The sequence below is a fragment of the Cloeon dipterum genome, chromosome 4 (genome assembly GCF_949628265.1).
Source record: "Cloeon dipterum chromosome 4, ieCloDipt1.1, whole genome shotgun sequence".
Lineage (NCBI taxonomy): Eukaryota > Metazoa > Arthropoda > Insecta > Ephemeroptera > Baetidae > Cloeon > Cloeon dipterum.
The window spans coordinates 2,635,927-2,651,483 of NC_088789.1; the positions used below are offsets into that span (position 1 = coordinate 2,635,927).

The window sequence follows — 15,557 nt, forward strand, 5'->3', positions numbered from 1 at the left end:
TTTAAACAAATAAGTCTAGATTATTATATTCGCTTGGGGTGCTCAGGGAACTTTGAAAGGTGTTTCGTTCGAAGTCTGTTGCGGCTCCCCTGAACAGCGAAGGGAGCATGGCAAGATAGCCAGGCGCAGCCGTCTCAATAAAATTAAAACTCTCTATCTTTTTCGGGCACTGATGAGTGCTGTACGACCACTCGGTCTATTTTCTTTTGCGTTATGGCCTGATAATTAATGGAATATGCAAATGCGATGTGAAGACAGCTCGCTCGCTCGGCTGGTGGGAACTTTGGCGTGTGCTTTTCTTAGATACGTACGCGCGGGGCCGTAATCGCGTGACCTCGGCCGCCACCGCCGCCGCTAATAATTGAGGCGGCTCGCTAGCTCGCTCGCACGAATGTCATTTTCCGACATCATCCGCGCGCGCGAGGGTTAAACTGTGTCAAACTCCACTTTCCACGGCAACGGCAGCACCACCGATGCCCTTTTCCACCAAACTGCTGCTATTGACGTGAACCGACCGCCGCGTGCGAGGGAATTCCTTTGTTGTGGCCTCTCTATATACTGTAAAATGCTAGTTTAGAAATATTTTCAAAACGGAAAGCATGATCATCGGGATTTAGAAATTAATTTATTAAAATAGCTCAGCCCATCCTCACCTCAAAGGGTTAATTTTATAAATTAATTTTTAAAAACATGGAATTTCTGGTTTGAATCAATGTTTGTACAATATTTATTTTGTTGTTGAAACAGATTTCGGGTTTGCTTACAAATGATACAAACTAGAGCAATTCCTTTTTACACTTTGGTATTCTGCTGGGGACAAAAAGAGGCAAGATTCAATGGCTGTAAAAGAGTAAAAGCGGCCGACCGCGTGGCGCACTCGAGCAAATGAGTAGAAATTCGCGCTGCTAAACGTCCCCCAGAGACGCAGCGACCGACGTGTACATATCCGCACCGTCGTGTTATTACTCGCAGCAGCCCTTTTCTTCGGCGCCGCCGGCTTTCATCACACATGCACACACACACTCCGAGAGCCATATAGTTGAACGCAAATCCGTCGGCGGCACATTATATTGATTCAGCGGCGGCCGTTTCTCAAATTAGAATTTATCGCGTCTTTGTTCCAGCGCAGCAGCAAGTTTGGGCGGCGCGCACGTGAGAGATGCCACTTACTTCTCGCGCGGAACAATGAGAGCCGCCTGCACCGCCGCTGCCGCTGCTGCCGAGCGAGCTAGAGGTTTTCTAATTGTATTACAGCCACCTTTGTTTACCCAGAGAGCCAACTTTCGCGTGCGTGCGATTTATTATTATTATCACCACCTAGCTGCCGAGCACCGCCAGCCACAATGAGCAAAGCGAACGAGCGGAATGCACACACACACACACACACACACACGAGGCACGAAGGCGAGAAGTAGCGGCGCCAGTCTTACTTGTTCTCACTCAGAAGTTAACTGCTGCAGTGGTTGTTGGATTTAACGCCGGCGTGCAAATCTTTTTAATTATCGCGGCGCCGACATGAAATATACGCACCGACCGCAATATTATTGCCGCGCTTCTCCTCATGTTAATATCTCTTGTGTGTGCTAGTCTGTTTGTTGCAATACACACCACTATTTTATATAATGAAATGCTGGCGTCGACCGCAAGGCCATATATCTCGGTCGGCCGACCGACCGACTGAGGAGACTGCCTGCGTTCAAGCTGCCTGCCCGACTCTCCTCCGCCCTCTCTTGTACACACACGCTTGGTCCTCGCAGCACACGACCAGGGCAGTAAACCAAACAACGCGAATATAAACTCTGGTGCCTTGGGAAATTTAAAAATTCATCCCCGCCTTTCGCCGCACTCGCTCGCCGGGGACATAAATTGAATTATTGCGTCAGATCGGTGCTGCGGCAGCTGGTGTCGTGTGTGCAGTGCCAAACCAAGTGTCTTTTAATCACTGCCACTGCTCGAATTGCATTTATAAAAAAAGTACTTTATGTCCCGCCGAGACAGAGACGTCTAAATTTGCGTTCACCGGATTCGAAACATGAATGATTAACGGCTTTTGAGCGGCGATATATATATAAGTGCCTCGAGTTGTTTGCAAAAGAGTCTCACCGCAAACGACACAGATCAAACCAAACACGCGCGCTCGCGAAGCGAAAGCACTTAATCGACGCGCGGCATTTTTGATCAGCGCCGTCAAAGTGTTTGAACAAACCTTTCAAGTGACATAGAAGCAAGCTGAAATTAATTAGCGGCAGATTTGAGAGAGCGCTGGCGGATATGCCGCAATACGTGTAAACATATCACATCAAAGCGGCCCGAGCAGCGCGCACATAACAAATAACATTAATATCATGCTTTGTGCAGAACGATGATAATAGCAAAAACGAAAATAATATTAAAACAAAACAAAAAAAAAAACAGCATAGCAGACGCAAACGGTCCGTGAGCCACTTTGAAAGTCACTGGCCGTGCAAAAAGCAGCGCACGTTTTTAAATTAGAGTGAGTGGCCGGATTAGAGGATCCGCACACGCAGAATGGCCGCAGCGCTTTGTTCTCGTCAAGTCGGACGCAAATGATGATGATGAGCTGTGTGTCTGTCGGTCAGAGGTCGGCTTCGGACGCGGGAAGGGCGGGCCGTGCAGCACCAACCAGCCGATCCACAAGTGGCGAATAGTTCATCCAGACAATGCCCACGGCTCAAATGCACGCGGCATAAGAATGGTGTTCACCGCGCTCGCAGCCCGCTTGTCATCATCGCCTGCTTTGCTTTTCGATATTCAGTATAATGGGCCGCCCTACAGCGGGGCATTAATATTAAAATAAGCCTAAATTGCTTCGAACCTTGTTAAACAAATATGCTCCCCGATTTTTTTCTTTTCCTGAAATTTATGTCCATATGTTCGTCCTTTTTGATGTTAAATTTAGGTGCCAAACAAGATTAGGGTTTGATTTTCATTGCACAAGAGCTTTTTAGAACACAAAGAGAATATTTCTTTTGTTTAGAAATTAACGGACCTCACTCAATGTCAGTCTCAGCTCATTTTCAGTCCCTTATTTTATTGCAGATTAGGGAGGTGGCTTTGGAAGAAAAATACTGAAGGGAAAACTGACTGTCGAAACCCCAATTTAAATTAAAGTATTTTTTTTTTAAAAAAAAAGGATTCTTCGACCTACACACTTCCCGTTGCTGCGTGTACCACGGAAACAATCGATTTAGTGCGAATATAGCGGGTTTGAACTTTGTGAAAAGCATCACTTGAGACCTTGAGAGGCGGGCTGGCTGCGTTGCTGCGCTGTGACGCACATCAGCACATCATCAGAGACGCTCTGCTGCGCTTCGTAATGCAAGAAAGGGGCAAGCGCTAGTCGTTTCTCCTCCGTTATGAGTGCGCAAGATGGCAAGCGGGGAAATTCATCAACGCTTGCCCCTCTCTTGCACATCGAAATCGAAACGTGTGCTGATGTGCGTCAAAGCGCCGCAACGCAACCAGCCCGCCTCTTAAATGGTGCTTTTTACAAAGTTCAAGTTGAGGTGAATCTGTGCTGGTTCAGACGATACTTTCAAGATTAGAGAAACATCAACTACAAGCCAGAGGAAATCGAAAGTAGTATGTATTGTATTATTCCAGTGTTTATCGTCTTGTGTTGCAGAAGCCTGCAGCGCCAACCAGCGCGACGCCAACTGCACTTGGAAGCGATCCGAGGTACGATATGGCATTCCTTTGCTGCTCCGACGGTGGGAATGGAACGGCGAGTGTGCTGCTAATGCATGTAAAGCCGAGTGTGTTTGGCGCAAATTGAGCCGGCAGTCAGTGTACAGCTGTAATGGGCGAGCCAAATTGTAGCGCAGATTTTAATAAAATGTCGTCGCCGCCACAGCGCGCGCGTCTCTGCGCCATTCTTGGCTCGACGCGCGCCTTTATTGTTATTGTATGAAGAGCGAACTGCTGCTCTTTATTGCGCACGAGAGATGCTCGCTGCTCCTCGCCCGCCAAGCCCGAATTCTTTCTTCCGTGAACTAAACTTGAAATTATAATTTTAATAGAATTTTTCTTCTCCCCTCGCTGCTCGCTCGCGTTGCTCGCCGGGCGGGCAGACCAACTCCACTTTCCTCCCTCTCTTTTGTACCCGCGTATCGCGAAAATGATTCATTTTTCCGCATTCTCGCACACAGCACATGTCAATTAAATTTATATCTCTTCGCCACCGGAGCCTAACTTTTGAGACACGTTGCTTAAAGTCAATTATAGCTCGCTGGTAAAAAAAATTAACATACTATTGAGCCGTGCAGGGGACAAGAAGCTCCGAAAAAAGTTGACCTGCATATAGAGTGATTCAATTTCAGACCAACTTTTCATACATAATAAGTGCATAATTTTATGCCCGAGCCACCGTAAAATCTGGAACACGAGGAGTGTATAATAACAGTAAAAAAACCAACAGCTGCTCGGCTCCGTCGTCTTCTCTTCTTCTTGCACACGAGACGAGAGAAAAGTTGCCGGCATCTTTTGTGTGCGCGCGAGCGGAGGCGAACTTTCCGAGCGATAACTCCATATTAAAACGCGGCGAGTACGCTAATAAAGATGAGCAAAAGGTGCATCTCTCTCTCGGCAGGCGGATATAATGTGCTTCCATAGAGCGGCGGCTGCACGCACAGATTCGCCGTGATATACGCCGAGTATGAAAGGGATAAGGAGATTATGTGTAACACACGAGAGAGAGCGCGCTATATATTTCACTGGGCGTGATGGTGTCGCTAAGTGGCCGTAAATAAATATGGACCCGTGCGAGGAATACACAAGCAGCAGCCTTATGAATAAGGAGAAGATGGGTTAATACACGCGAGAGCTAGGTGACTGCTCCGCACGCCCTGCCAGCCAGCGCAGCCGCTCGGCGCGCCAGATTTCATAATTAACTTCCTGCGTGTGATTAATTTTGGAAATTCCTCCGAGCTTTTCAAATTGATTAGATATCAAAGTTTGAGCTCGCTTCAGCCTAATTGTTTGATACACTTTCTCAAGTGCTGCGGCTCGATCCTTGTAGCTCCGTGTCGTGTGTGTTTGCTCGCAAAAGTAAGAAGTTTCGCTGCGGGGCTTTTACCTCGTCTGTCTGCTGTGTCGTCTGCTATGAAATAATTAAACGAAATACCACTCCTGCGCGTGAAAACTCGCTCTTGCAGTGCTTTTTGCTTGAAATTAGGCCAAACATTGCTCGCCGTGAATTTGCAGCGAAGCTTGCAGCAATTAAAAACAGACTGCAGTTTCTCGCATCGCAAATCATTTAATTCCGACAGAGTTGCAGGCTTTTGCGAAAAGGTTAATCACAGCAGACTATTCATAGAGTCTTTAATAATTGAAACCTGTATTTCCAGGGGAAGAGGGATAAAATGGACTCGGATAGATGATTTAACATCATCTGTTATTCCAGTAGGACGAAAGGATCTGGGTCTGCTACATTTAAACGTTCTGTACTTTGAGAACTGTAACTTGACTTGTCCGGCGAAAAGTGATTTGAATTTAAAATAAAAACAACGGTTTTCTCTCTAAACGGCGTAAAAAAATAATTTAACATCGACCACAAACATACCCCAAACCAAAAATGAAAATGGAATCCGCTATACATATCTATTTATAAAAAACCGTACTAACAGATCGGGATAAAAAATTAATTGCTTCGCATAAAGCAAAAAGCCGATAAATAATTTTTCTTGTTTGATATTAAAATTCAACGGTGCATTATTAAAGCACAGGATGAAACGACAAATATATGTAGTTGAGGATTGAAAAGTGCAATTAAGGAATAAAAAAATATATTTTTTCTAATTTAGAAGGTATAAAAAAAATTATATGAAATAAAAACCAAATCGTTTTTTTCTCTCTCTGTTGCATTAACGAATTTCTAACATATATCGTCTAACATCATAATTAATAACAATACCCTAGACCAAAAGTGAAAAAGGAGTGGGAGCTCGGCTCCGCAACCACTACACGTTTATTACTGCGTTTATTTCAATATAAATTGAAAAATTCCAAGTAAATCTCCACAAAATGCGTCGTTTTGAATTAGCAGAAATACCTTCGATGATCAGTGCAATGCGGTGCTTAGAACATCCGATGGGAATCCACTTTTAAACTGGCTGATATGGTTCAATAATCGCGCGTTCCTGATGGCAAGGAACGGCAATATGATAGCAGCCGCTACCAGCACCAGCACATCCCGACCATTCATTATTGTTTGCTCTTCAATCACTCCGATGTAATAATTATCGCTAATTAAGAGGTTCGCAGAGAATGTCCCTCCTACCGACGCAGCAGGTCGTGCTCACTCTGGCAAATTGGGTCGGCAAATCGATTGCATTTCACGCTGAAATTGCCTGCGTGCGAGAGACAATTTGCAGGAAAGAGTCCGTTTTCTGCCGCATCATTCCCAAATCCTTTCAATTCACCCTTTCGCATGGGTGCAAAAGAAAACAATTCCTTCCATCGCTGGTGCAGGAGAAAAAAGAAAAGAAAGAATGAGAGAGAGTGAAGCAACGCGCATCTAAAATTCAGTCGATGGACGCGCGCTGGGGCTAAATAATTCACACACACGGTGTGCTGTACACATTTCGCCAGCAGGCAACTTTGTTTATTATTTCTAGATGTATTTATTTCGATAGGCAAACAACGCCGAGCGTTTTATTGAGCTGTTTTGTTCCGGCGCGCACCGACGCCACCACCCGACACGTGCAGAGGGTGCAAGGTGCGAACTGAGGGACGCGAGAGAGGAGAGAAAGTTAGAGAGAGCACAATGAAAGGTGCTGAGGAGAGTGATTACACACGCAAAAGCTGAAGTGTTGGGACGATAATATTTTGAAAATGAAACAACACCGCACAAAAGCGTCCAGCAGGCTGGCCGCGGTGGCAGCAGTAAGCCACGCGGCGGTCGCATCAATCACTGCCCCTCTCGCAGCCATTGTGTATCATTGTGCTGCTGGCTCGCGAGAGAGAAAGAGAGAGAGAGAGAGAGAGAGAGAGAGAGAGAGAGAGAGAGAGAGCCAGGCTGACGATAACAATGCTAACTCGGCTCGGTGGCACACAACAAGCACAGAGCCAGATCGATATGAAAACACGCTGAAATCTATTTGCCTGCTGCGAGGAAGGCAGGCCCGCCAAGCTGCAGCGTCACACGTGCTGCGTGCCACCTTCGTTATAGAAGATTCGTGCTAATCAAAAGACGCATGTCACTGAATCTAACGATTATTATTATCTGCTGAAAGGTTGAGATGGATAGGAACTTATGCCTCGAAAATCTAAAACTCCTAAAAATTCTGGCTTAAGAGGAGCGCGAATCTCCATTCAAGGTGCTGCGCTTCGTTCTTCTTTTCTCGTGGATTGTTTTTAAAACGCCAGCAGCCAAGCCGATCGATCGGGCTGGTCGGTTTTTTTGCTCTGGCACCCCCGAGATTGAGGCGATGATCCGAGCACTTTCGGGGTTAGAATCCATTTCGCCCTTTGATGCCGGGATTAAAGCGATTTTTTGCTCGGCCACAAGGAGAAAGAGAGAAAGATGACTTACCTTATTGTGCGCGATGGAAGGGGCCAAAGCAGGCAGCTGGCATCTCCGCCGACTGAAACACAGCAGAATAACGCAATTTGAGATTTAATCACACTCTCCCTTGCTTGGTCGGTGGCTGTTTCGCTCAGCAGCAACTTGTTTAAACTTGCTGGTTTGCTTTTGAAGGCAAAAACCCACGTGCTCGCGATCCTTTCTTTGTCCTAATGCTGCAAAAGCCTGGCGAACACATCCTTTTCGCCAGAGCTTTCCTATCGGGGGGCGCAGCGAGGACCTTTTGCCAACACAAAGTAACGCTGAATGGACTTTCCTGGACTTGATTTGGGCACTGAAATTCTTTCAAGCGCTTTTTGAGATCGAAGAGCAGAGAAAATTTGTGCTATACGAGCCATGGAGACCCGATCTTGATATAATTTTGATGCCCATAAAATGATTTGAATGCTCCATTTCACGCATCCATAAAATGAGTTTAAATCTCGCTGCAGCGCATATAGTCGCATTCAATTCAGCGGCAGACCCTCTCCACCGTCACTCGACATTATTACTCGCCATCTCGAGAGTTGAAAACTGCGCGCTTATGCTGCTTCCGAGATATTGTATGCACATCTCTCGAGCTGTGTGGCACGTCATACACGTCGCGCGCAAATTCCTCAGCCGGCGAGGGCGAGTATATCAAAGACGTTTTTCTCTCATTTCTCAGCGAGTCTTGGGCGGCCGGCAACTTTTAATCTGCTGACCTCGGTGGCAACAACCCTTTGACATACTTCGCCGCCAAGTTGCGAGAGAACGCCCGCCCATCCATCTCGCATCTCGCCCGCAGAGCCAGTCGACCCAAGCACACAACAGGCACCGGCTGCACTTTGGGTGCATTATCGTTAAATTGCTGCAGCCACTGATTCCACCCTGTGTGCGCGAAATAGAGCAAAAAGTCAGCCGCCCGCCGGCAGTCGCTTTTTTCTATCATCCAGCGTTAATACCCTCTCCGCTGAGCTATGGCTCGCGAGCAGCTTTTTAATCGGACAAAGTGAGGAGTTTTTTTAATACGACAATGGAGTCAGTCGTTCGGTCGGTCGGTCGACTGGCCAGCAGCGATGGGCCCTCTTCCTTTGCCCCGATGCTATAGTGTCAAACTCTGTCGCAACTCGGAAAATTCTCAAGTTGAGTTCCAGTCGAGCGCGACGCACACATCCTTTAAACGCGCTGGAGGCCTCATTACGGTAATGCATACAAAGAAACGGCTCATCGTCGAGTGCACGTCGTAAACTCGGAAACACGGCAGTTCGTGTTTTTTTGTGTGTCGTTGAAGAGTGAGTTACTTTGCCTGCTCGCAACAATGGCACTCCTTTGGTTAGATTTCAGGATAACAGGAGAGCGTTGCGGGTCTTGATTTACATGCAATTTGGGCTGCAGTCACGAGACGAATTAGCAGCACAATGGCCACGGCTCGTAAAATCATCGCGTCTGCCGGCGACTTACTTTGCCTGATTAAAATTTTATCACGGAGCTAGAAGAAAAGACGGCTTTTGTCTCTCGAATGGGCAATTAGTTGCAGCATCAACGCGAGCAGATTAAGTTTGCTCGCAATGAGTGTGTGGAGAAAGAGTAGAGAAAAGACAATGCAAATGTTTGTCGTTCACCCAAAGACGTCTTCGCCGCATTCTTCGCCTCCTTCATTTATTAAAGTGCTGGCCGGATGGAAAAAGATTCTCAGTCTGTTTTACTAACTTTTTATGCGAGATTTCAGTTCCAAAGAAAGTTAAATTTCTCTTTTACGGAAGCTCTTAAGCATTAAAATCTAGAAACGGAAGAAAGAGCTTTTGCTCGTAAACTTCTCGCGCTTATTCCTCCTCATTCCGAACGGCGCGAGAATTAGGAAAGAAGTAGAGAAGCGAAAAAGCGCGCCGCGCATCTCTAGGCAGCCCCTCCTAACCGAAATTCGACAGTCGTCGTCGCTCAGGTGTCGGCGACGACAGGCAGTCAGTCACTTAGTCAGCTTTCGCGTCGACACAATGCACCTAATTGACTTCCTTCCGTGCTCTGCGCAAGTGGCGGCAAATTAATTCTCGTGCGAATTCCAGCACGTTGATTTAAACGATGCAGGCAGCCAGTCAGGCAGGCAGACACGGCCCATTCCGTCGATCCGGCCGGACGGATTCAACAGTGCCAGTCAGATTTGCAGGCCAAATTAGTGCTCGGGCAAAGTGGTGCTTTTCGCTCCAAGACAGGAATTTTAATTAAGTTTGTTTGCATTGTTTTTTGCGTCTGGCCAGGCAGGCATAGGCGTATCCAGCGCCGAGAAAGTAAATATTTGTGCCTGCTCTCAATATTAACGCGAGTACGCGAACAGGCGGGCGAACACCAACTTCCAGCACCGGCAACGGAGGCGGCGGCAAGAGCGAGAGCGAGCAGCTTGATAAATAAACAGCTCGCAAGCTTGCGTGGCCTAATTATAGTTTGCACAGCGTTTGCGAGCACTCGCTCCCCACACGAAAATCGGGGAGAGGTCGAGAGTTTTATTCGATTGCGCATACTTTGGGAATGCGTGCGAAAATGCGTGCAATTTTCTCTCTAGCAAAAGGCAGCGAAAAGGTTCGGGCAACAGCAGCTTGTTTTTTTCTTGCTGAGCAAACATTTGGCGCACGGAGCAAAGCCAACGTTGTTAAGACTTTGAATCTCCTCCTTTTCCAGGACTTCCGTTCTCTGCCACGACCGAGAATTATGTGCCTTACTTACTATGTGAAACGATCCTTGCGCAAACATTCCTCAAACGAAGCGCTGAAACGTGAGACCAATTATTCTACGAAGTTGTCGCAACACAATTTGATATTTCCATCCAAAGAAAACACTTCTAAGAAAAATTAAAGATCCGTATAACAGTCTTGCTTTTAAACCTCAACGCATGCCAGCATTGCCAACCCACAAGTCCCTCTTGAGACTGCAGAGCGGAATTCTACTTTGCTTAAAAAACAGGAATTTTGTTCCGAAAAAGCGAGAGGTGTTAGTTCGTGCGCACTCTCTTCCAATGCCAAAGGCGTTTAAATATCGGCTTGTGTTCTTTCGAAAATAAACCCACTGGCACGTGTGTTCGCGAGCGGAATGCCGGCTGCCACTGCTTGTGAAAATGAAGGTAGACAATTACTTTTCTATGTTTCTCGCGGCGGCAAAACTGCCTTGTAAACACGCAGAAAATTCTGGAGACAGCGAGAGCAAAGCAATCACACTGAGTGGCTCTGTGAATGCGACGAATACGTCAAGTTGGTGCTGCAAACACGCAGAGGAGCGCGAGTCGCGAAACGCGAAACGCGGTCACACTACTGCCGCTCGCGTGTGTGGGATTATCCAATTTAATTTTGCAGAAGGCTGGAAGCTGCGATCGTCCCACGCACATGAGGTGGGAGTGCTGCTCGTCTTCGCACTCGAGAGTCTCGAGGCATGTAAAATTACAGCAGGTTCAAATGAAAGTGACTCGAAATAGCACCTCTGCAAATAATGACGTGTCGATTCGATTGCTCTCGAAAGAAGTCTTAGTTCCGAAAATAGATCTGTTCTTTGGACGGAAAAGGTAAAAAATGCCCCTATTCGCAGAGTTTTTGTCGCGCACTCACCCTGTTGCTGCGGCCGCGCGGGTCCTCACTGCTCCGAGGCTGGGCTAATACTGGATCGTGATTCTTCACCGGCGCGACGGGTCCTTGTCTTTGCGTGAGCGTAAGGGGAGTTAGAGGCGCGAGGGGTCTTAATTGGGAGCGGCTGCTGCGGGCCCCGTGGGGTGGCTACCATATGATCACTCGCTACAATGCACGTTATTTTCGGACCTTCGGTACAATCACGTCCGTTTTAGAGAACTTGGCACAAATCTTGACCAGTGCAAACAAAATGACAGACACCGGCAATAAAATGCCTCATAAAGAATATTTATATGCATTTCGATCCCCTTTCATTTGGGAAAAGCACAAAATGAACGAGAAAAATATATTCAATTCAATTCGGTTATAGTCAATAAATATAAAAAATTAAAATTATGTATGTATATTCCAATCCTACAAATTTATCTATATGCTTTCCAACAAATCACATTTATTTCCTCGTTTTATTTTCGGATAGCATCAGTCACTTGAACGCGACAAATCGTTGAAAAGGGAGTGGAAACTGGGGCCGTTCTCCTATAAAACTTGAGGCAGGAAATGCCGGCATCAGCTGAGCGTTCAAGGCTAATAACCGCCGCGAGCCGTCGAGACACGAAAGAGTTTGAAAATAGCCCAGACGGTCGAGGGTTGCGTATGTATTTCTAGTGCGTATAAGTCACCAGACCTCGGGAATGCCGCAAAACTAAATCACTGTGAGTGTCGTCGCGTCTGGCAATCGCAGCCAACGAAGGACACGGCTTGTGAAACACGCGGAATCGGATCCTAGACGAAGATAATTTGGCGCTTTGATTATTTATCGATTGCCGGCCTTAGTCTCCTTTGGGTGCGTTTGCATATAATAAGCGGACAAAATGACGTGCGCATGCAGCCAAAGAATGTGTAATGAGCGGGCATTAAAGGAAGGACCGCGGCGAGGGCCGCTTTGTCGCAAGGCGATCGACCGGTGCCGATGGAATTTTGGCGTGCGGTGTCTATTATTTATAAACGTGCACCTTGATTTGAGAATTCTTTCACTGACGCAAATGGACTCAAAGGCGCGGGAACGTGGAGTGTTATTGATTGCGGCACAGAAAACGGTGAGCTCAACGTGAATGGGTTTGGGAAAGAACTCACGAGAGAGACAATCGTTCGTATTTAAAATATAAAATCCATGCCATAGAAATTTTGAAACCTATCTCATAAATTTTTATGGTATTTTATTGGCACGGAAATTTAATTAAAAAACTATTTAGGTCAGCTTTGGTTTTAGAGAATAGATTTACGCGGAAACTATTTAAAACTTTAGGGGCTTTGATGGGTATTTGTGAGGCGAAACACAATGAAAGCTTGAATGACGTTGTATTCGTCACGTGGCCGGATTAATTTGACTGGCGTGAGTTTGAGCGAAACGGTGCTTATAGGGAGAACAGAGAGACAGTTTTTATATTTATGGTGTACGAGTTAAACCACTGTTGATGCTGTAAAATTTATGGCAAAAAATGATGATAAATAGGGTTGCAAAGCTCCATTGTAAAGGTTAAGAATTTTCATTACACTCCCTCTAAAGATTTCATCCATCATTCATCTAGCAGGGCATGAATTAAATCTCCCGAAAAAACAATTATCTCGTCGCAAGTGGAAGTAATAAAATCAACGACACACAATACGCCAAGAGAAAATTACAAAAACAAGGCAGTGCTGTCGCAAAACCGTTCCTTTGTCCTGCATGGTGAAATTGTATAAAGCTGCGTGATATCACTAGGGTGCCGTATGCCGGGTAATTAATGGTTGAAAAGCGGCGTCGACTGCGAGTGCGAAGATAGGCAGGTACCACGCGCAGACTGCATATAAAAGGAGAGTGAGTGGGAGACAGAGCAGTGAGCCAGTGTTTAACTCACTCGCGCACCTGCAGTGCGGACCGAGGGTTGATTAAATCATCCCTCATCCCGACGCGAATTAACCGGCAAACAAATCTGTTGCCGCGCGCGCGTTCTCTCTAGCGGGATCAGCGCGCTGTTTTGAAATTATCTGAATTACTTCGAGGCCCTCTACCAAAAGAGCCAGAGTCTGTTTGATGTTTGAAGAGGACGCGCACACGCACGAGGTTGGCCAGGGACGCTTTGCGCTGAGAGCGAGTGCGGTTTTTGGTTTGCACTCGGACCAGTTTACTTGATCATTTCGGAGTAAATCTACGCCTAGCGCAAATACATGAACGACTCCGTGTCTACTTGATTGTAAAAGAGGTTAAATTGCTGGTTAAATATTTAATGATGTTTATGTTGGTTGCTGGTTTAGTTTTAGGAAAGGTTCTGTGAGAATGTTTCGTAGTTCTCTCCGCACGATGCAATATTTTTTTGATTGCGCACGGTTGCAGTAAAGCAGCAGGTTCAAGGCGTAAAAGTAAACAAAACGCTGATCAAATTGATTCCAAAAGCAATTTTGGCGGACTGTAAAGCCTGATGTGCAGCTCGTTTGCCGCACACAATAATTGAACGAAATTACCGGCAAAGCACATTTGCCGAGTTTCAGGGGTGCGTTTGTGGCAATAAAACAAAATAAAAACCAGCTCCTTGCGCGCTTTACTCCCCTCGCCTGCCCTTTCTTTATAGCTGCGTTATATGTCGCAATAAACTCGACTTTTTAAAACATATTTTCCAGCAGCAGCAGCAGCAGCCATTGTACTCCTACCTCGTTCCTTGTCGGTCCCGCCCGTTGCATTATTTTTTATGCGACCAGTTGACTTTTCTTTGCCTGTGCGCCCGCCTGCTCCTCAGCCCTGTGATTTATCGCGAGCTCCATTGTGCATTTTGACATTCTGCGGCCCGCGACGAGCAGCATTTTTCCCCTACAAATTCCTTGATAACTCAATCCAGCGGCTCACTTTGCAGGCACTTTATATTTAGCCGTCGTCAATTATGCACGCTCGACGGTGCTCGCTGAAAGGAGAGCGGAAAGCAAAGCAAAGGAAAGAGAGAAAGAGAGATGCGCGCAAAGGCCACCTTGCCTGACGGCTGTAGGCCTCCGCATTCACCCAGTCGGCCTATAGGAAATTGTTTCTTCCTGAGAATTTTTTTCGGGAAATTCTGTAAATTTTGAAATATATATGTTTGCTTATATACCAGATATAATCAAATCAGTAACTCCGGATATCCTACGTCCAATAATTGATAAATGCGCTTCAGTTGGTTCATTGGATTATACAAAAACGTTGTGGGAGTACATGCTTGAACCTTCTCTGAAGTTCAAAATGCGTCCGCACTGGTGTGTGTGCCTGTCTGCAGCTTTTTGCTCGGTTATTGCCCTCGCTTCGTACTCATTCAAGCGGAAACAAGAGCCAGTTTTTGTCCAGTGGCTTGGTGAGGGTTCACCCAGCGCCATGACAAAATAACAAAAATTTCATTGCTCCTACTTATCTATTCAGTGATTTAATAAACACGACCTGCTGCAATTTCTGCAGAGAAAAGTAATATAAATTTGCATTCACGTGAAAAGCGCAGTTTAATTTGGAGTCAATGTCCATTTTGCATGCTAATGCGGACAGTTTGAATCTAGCCCAAGCACATTAGTCGCGACCTAGTTCATTTCCAATAATGTGCTTCCTTTGATAAGCAAGAGCATAAAAGAAATGGATAAAAATAATCCAGTGCTCGCGTTGCCGAACTGGCTGTGCATTTTGATATTATCTGCTGGTGCGCCGATAACGAGCGGAACGAGCGCGGGGTGGGACGAGAGCGACGGAATCCATGCATTGTTGGCGGAATTAATCGCATTGCAGCGTTAACTATCCTCATTAAAACAACAACACACGAGCAACAAACGCGCCCATGGCGTACACGAATGAATAATAATGCTGGCGGCATTTCAAAATTATTGATTGAGTGATTGATTGACGGTCGACCTGCCTGGCGTGCTGTGCTGCAGGCGGGCGAACGTTGAAAGAGAAAAATCGAGTGCAGATTTTTCCGCTGGCACACAATCAGCCGAGCGTGATGTCATTTGTACCATGAGCGAAGCTGCATTCAAAGTAATAATTTATTCAAGGCGCCGTTCGCTTGCAACGGCGCCGTAAAAATTTAATTTCAGTTAAACAGCAGGCATTAATAACAGCGCGGGGAGCACGAAAGGTGGTTTAGAGACCGAAGCCGGCCTAACGACGATAGAGAATGTAGCGCAATTTTCATTATTTTATAGATTAAAGTCATTAAAAGCAGCTCGGCGTGCTGGCGGAATTGAGTTGCAGTGGCGAAAAAAGGGCTGGCTGCTCGAATTACACCGGCCGGGTGCGCCGTTACACGGATGGAGCGCGAGTTAACAGCTAACTACTTAATTTCACCTCAAGTTTATGTGCATTACGGAATAAACGGCGAAAATTAACGCCGGCCGGC

At 46.3% G+C, this 15,557-nt stretch overlaps 1 protein-coding gene across 3 annotated transcripts in view; it reads right to left on the reverse strand.

Annotated features, from left to right (window-relative positions):
- The window catches only part of LOC135943975 (irregular chiasm C-roughest protein-like), a 126,030-nt gene that overhangs the window by 52,880 nt on the left and 57,593 nt on the right, over positions 1-15,557 (reverse strand). For all 3 annotated transcript variants that reach the window (XM_065490646.1, XM_065490645.1, XM_065490644.1), the window contains exon 3: positions 7,553-7,604. The gene's annotated coding sequence lies outside the window, so the exon portion shown is untranslated. The remainder of the gene's footprint in view (positions 1-7,552; positions 7,605-15,557) is intronic.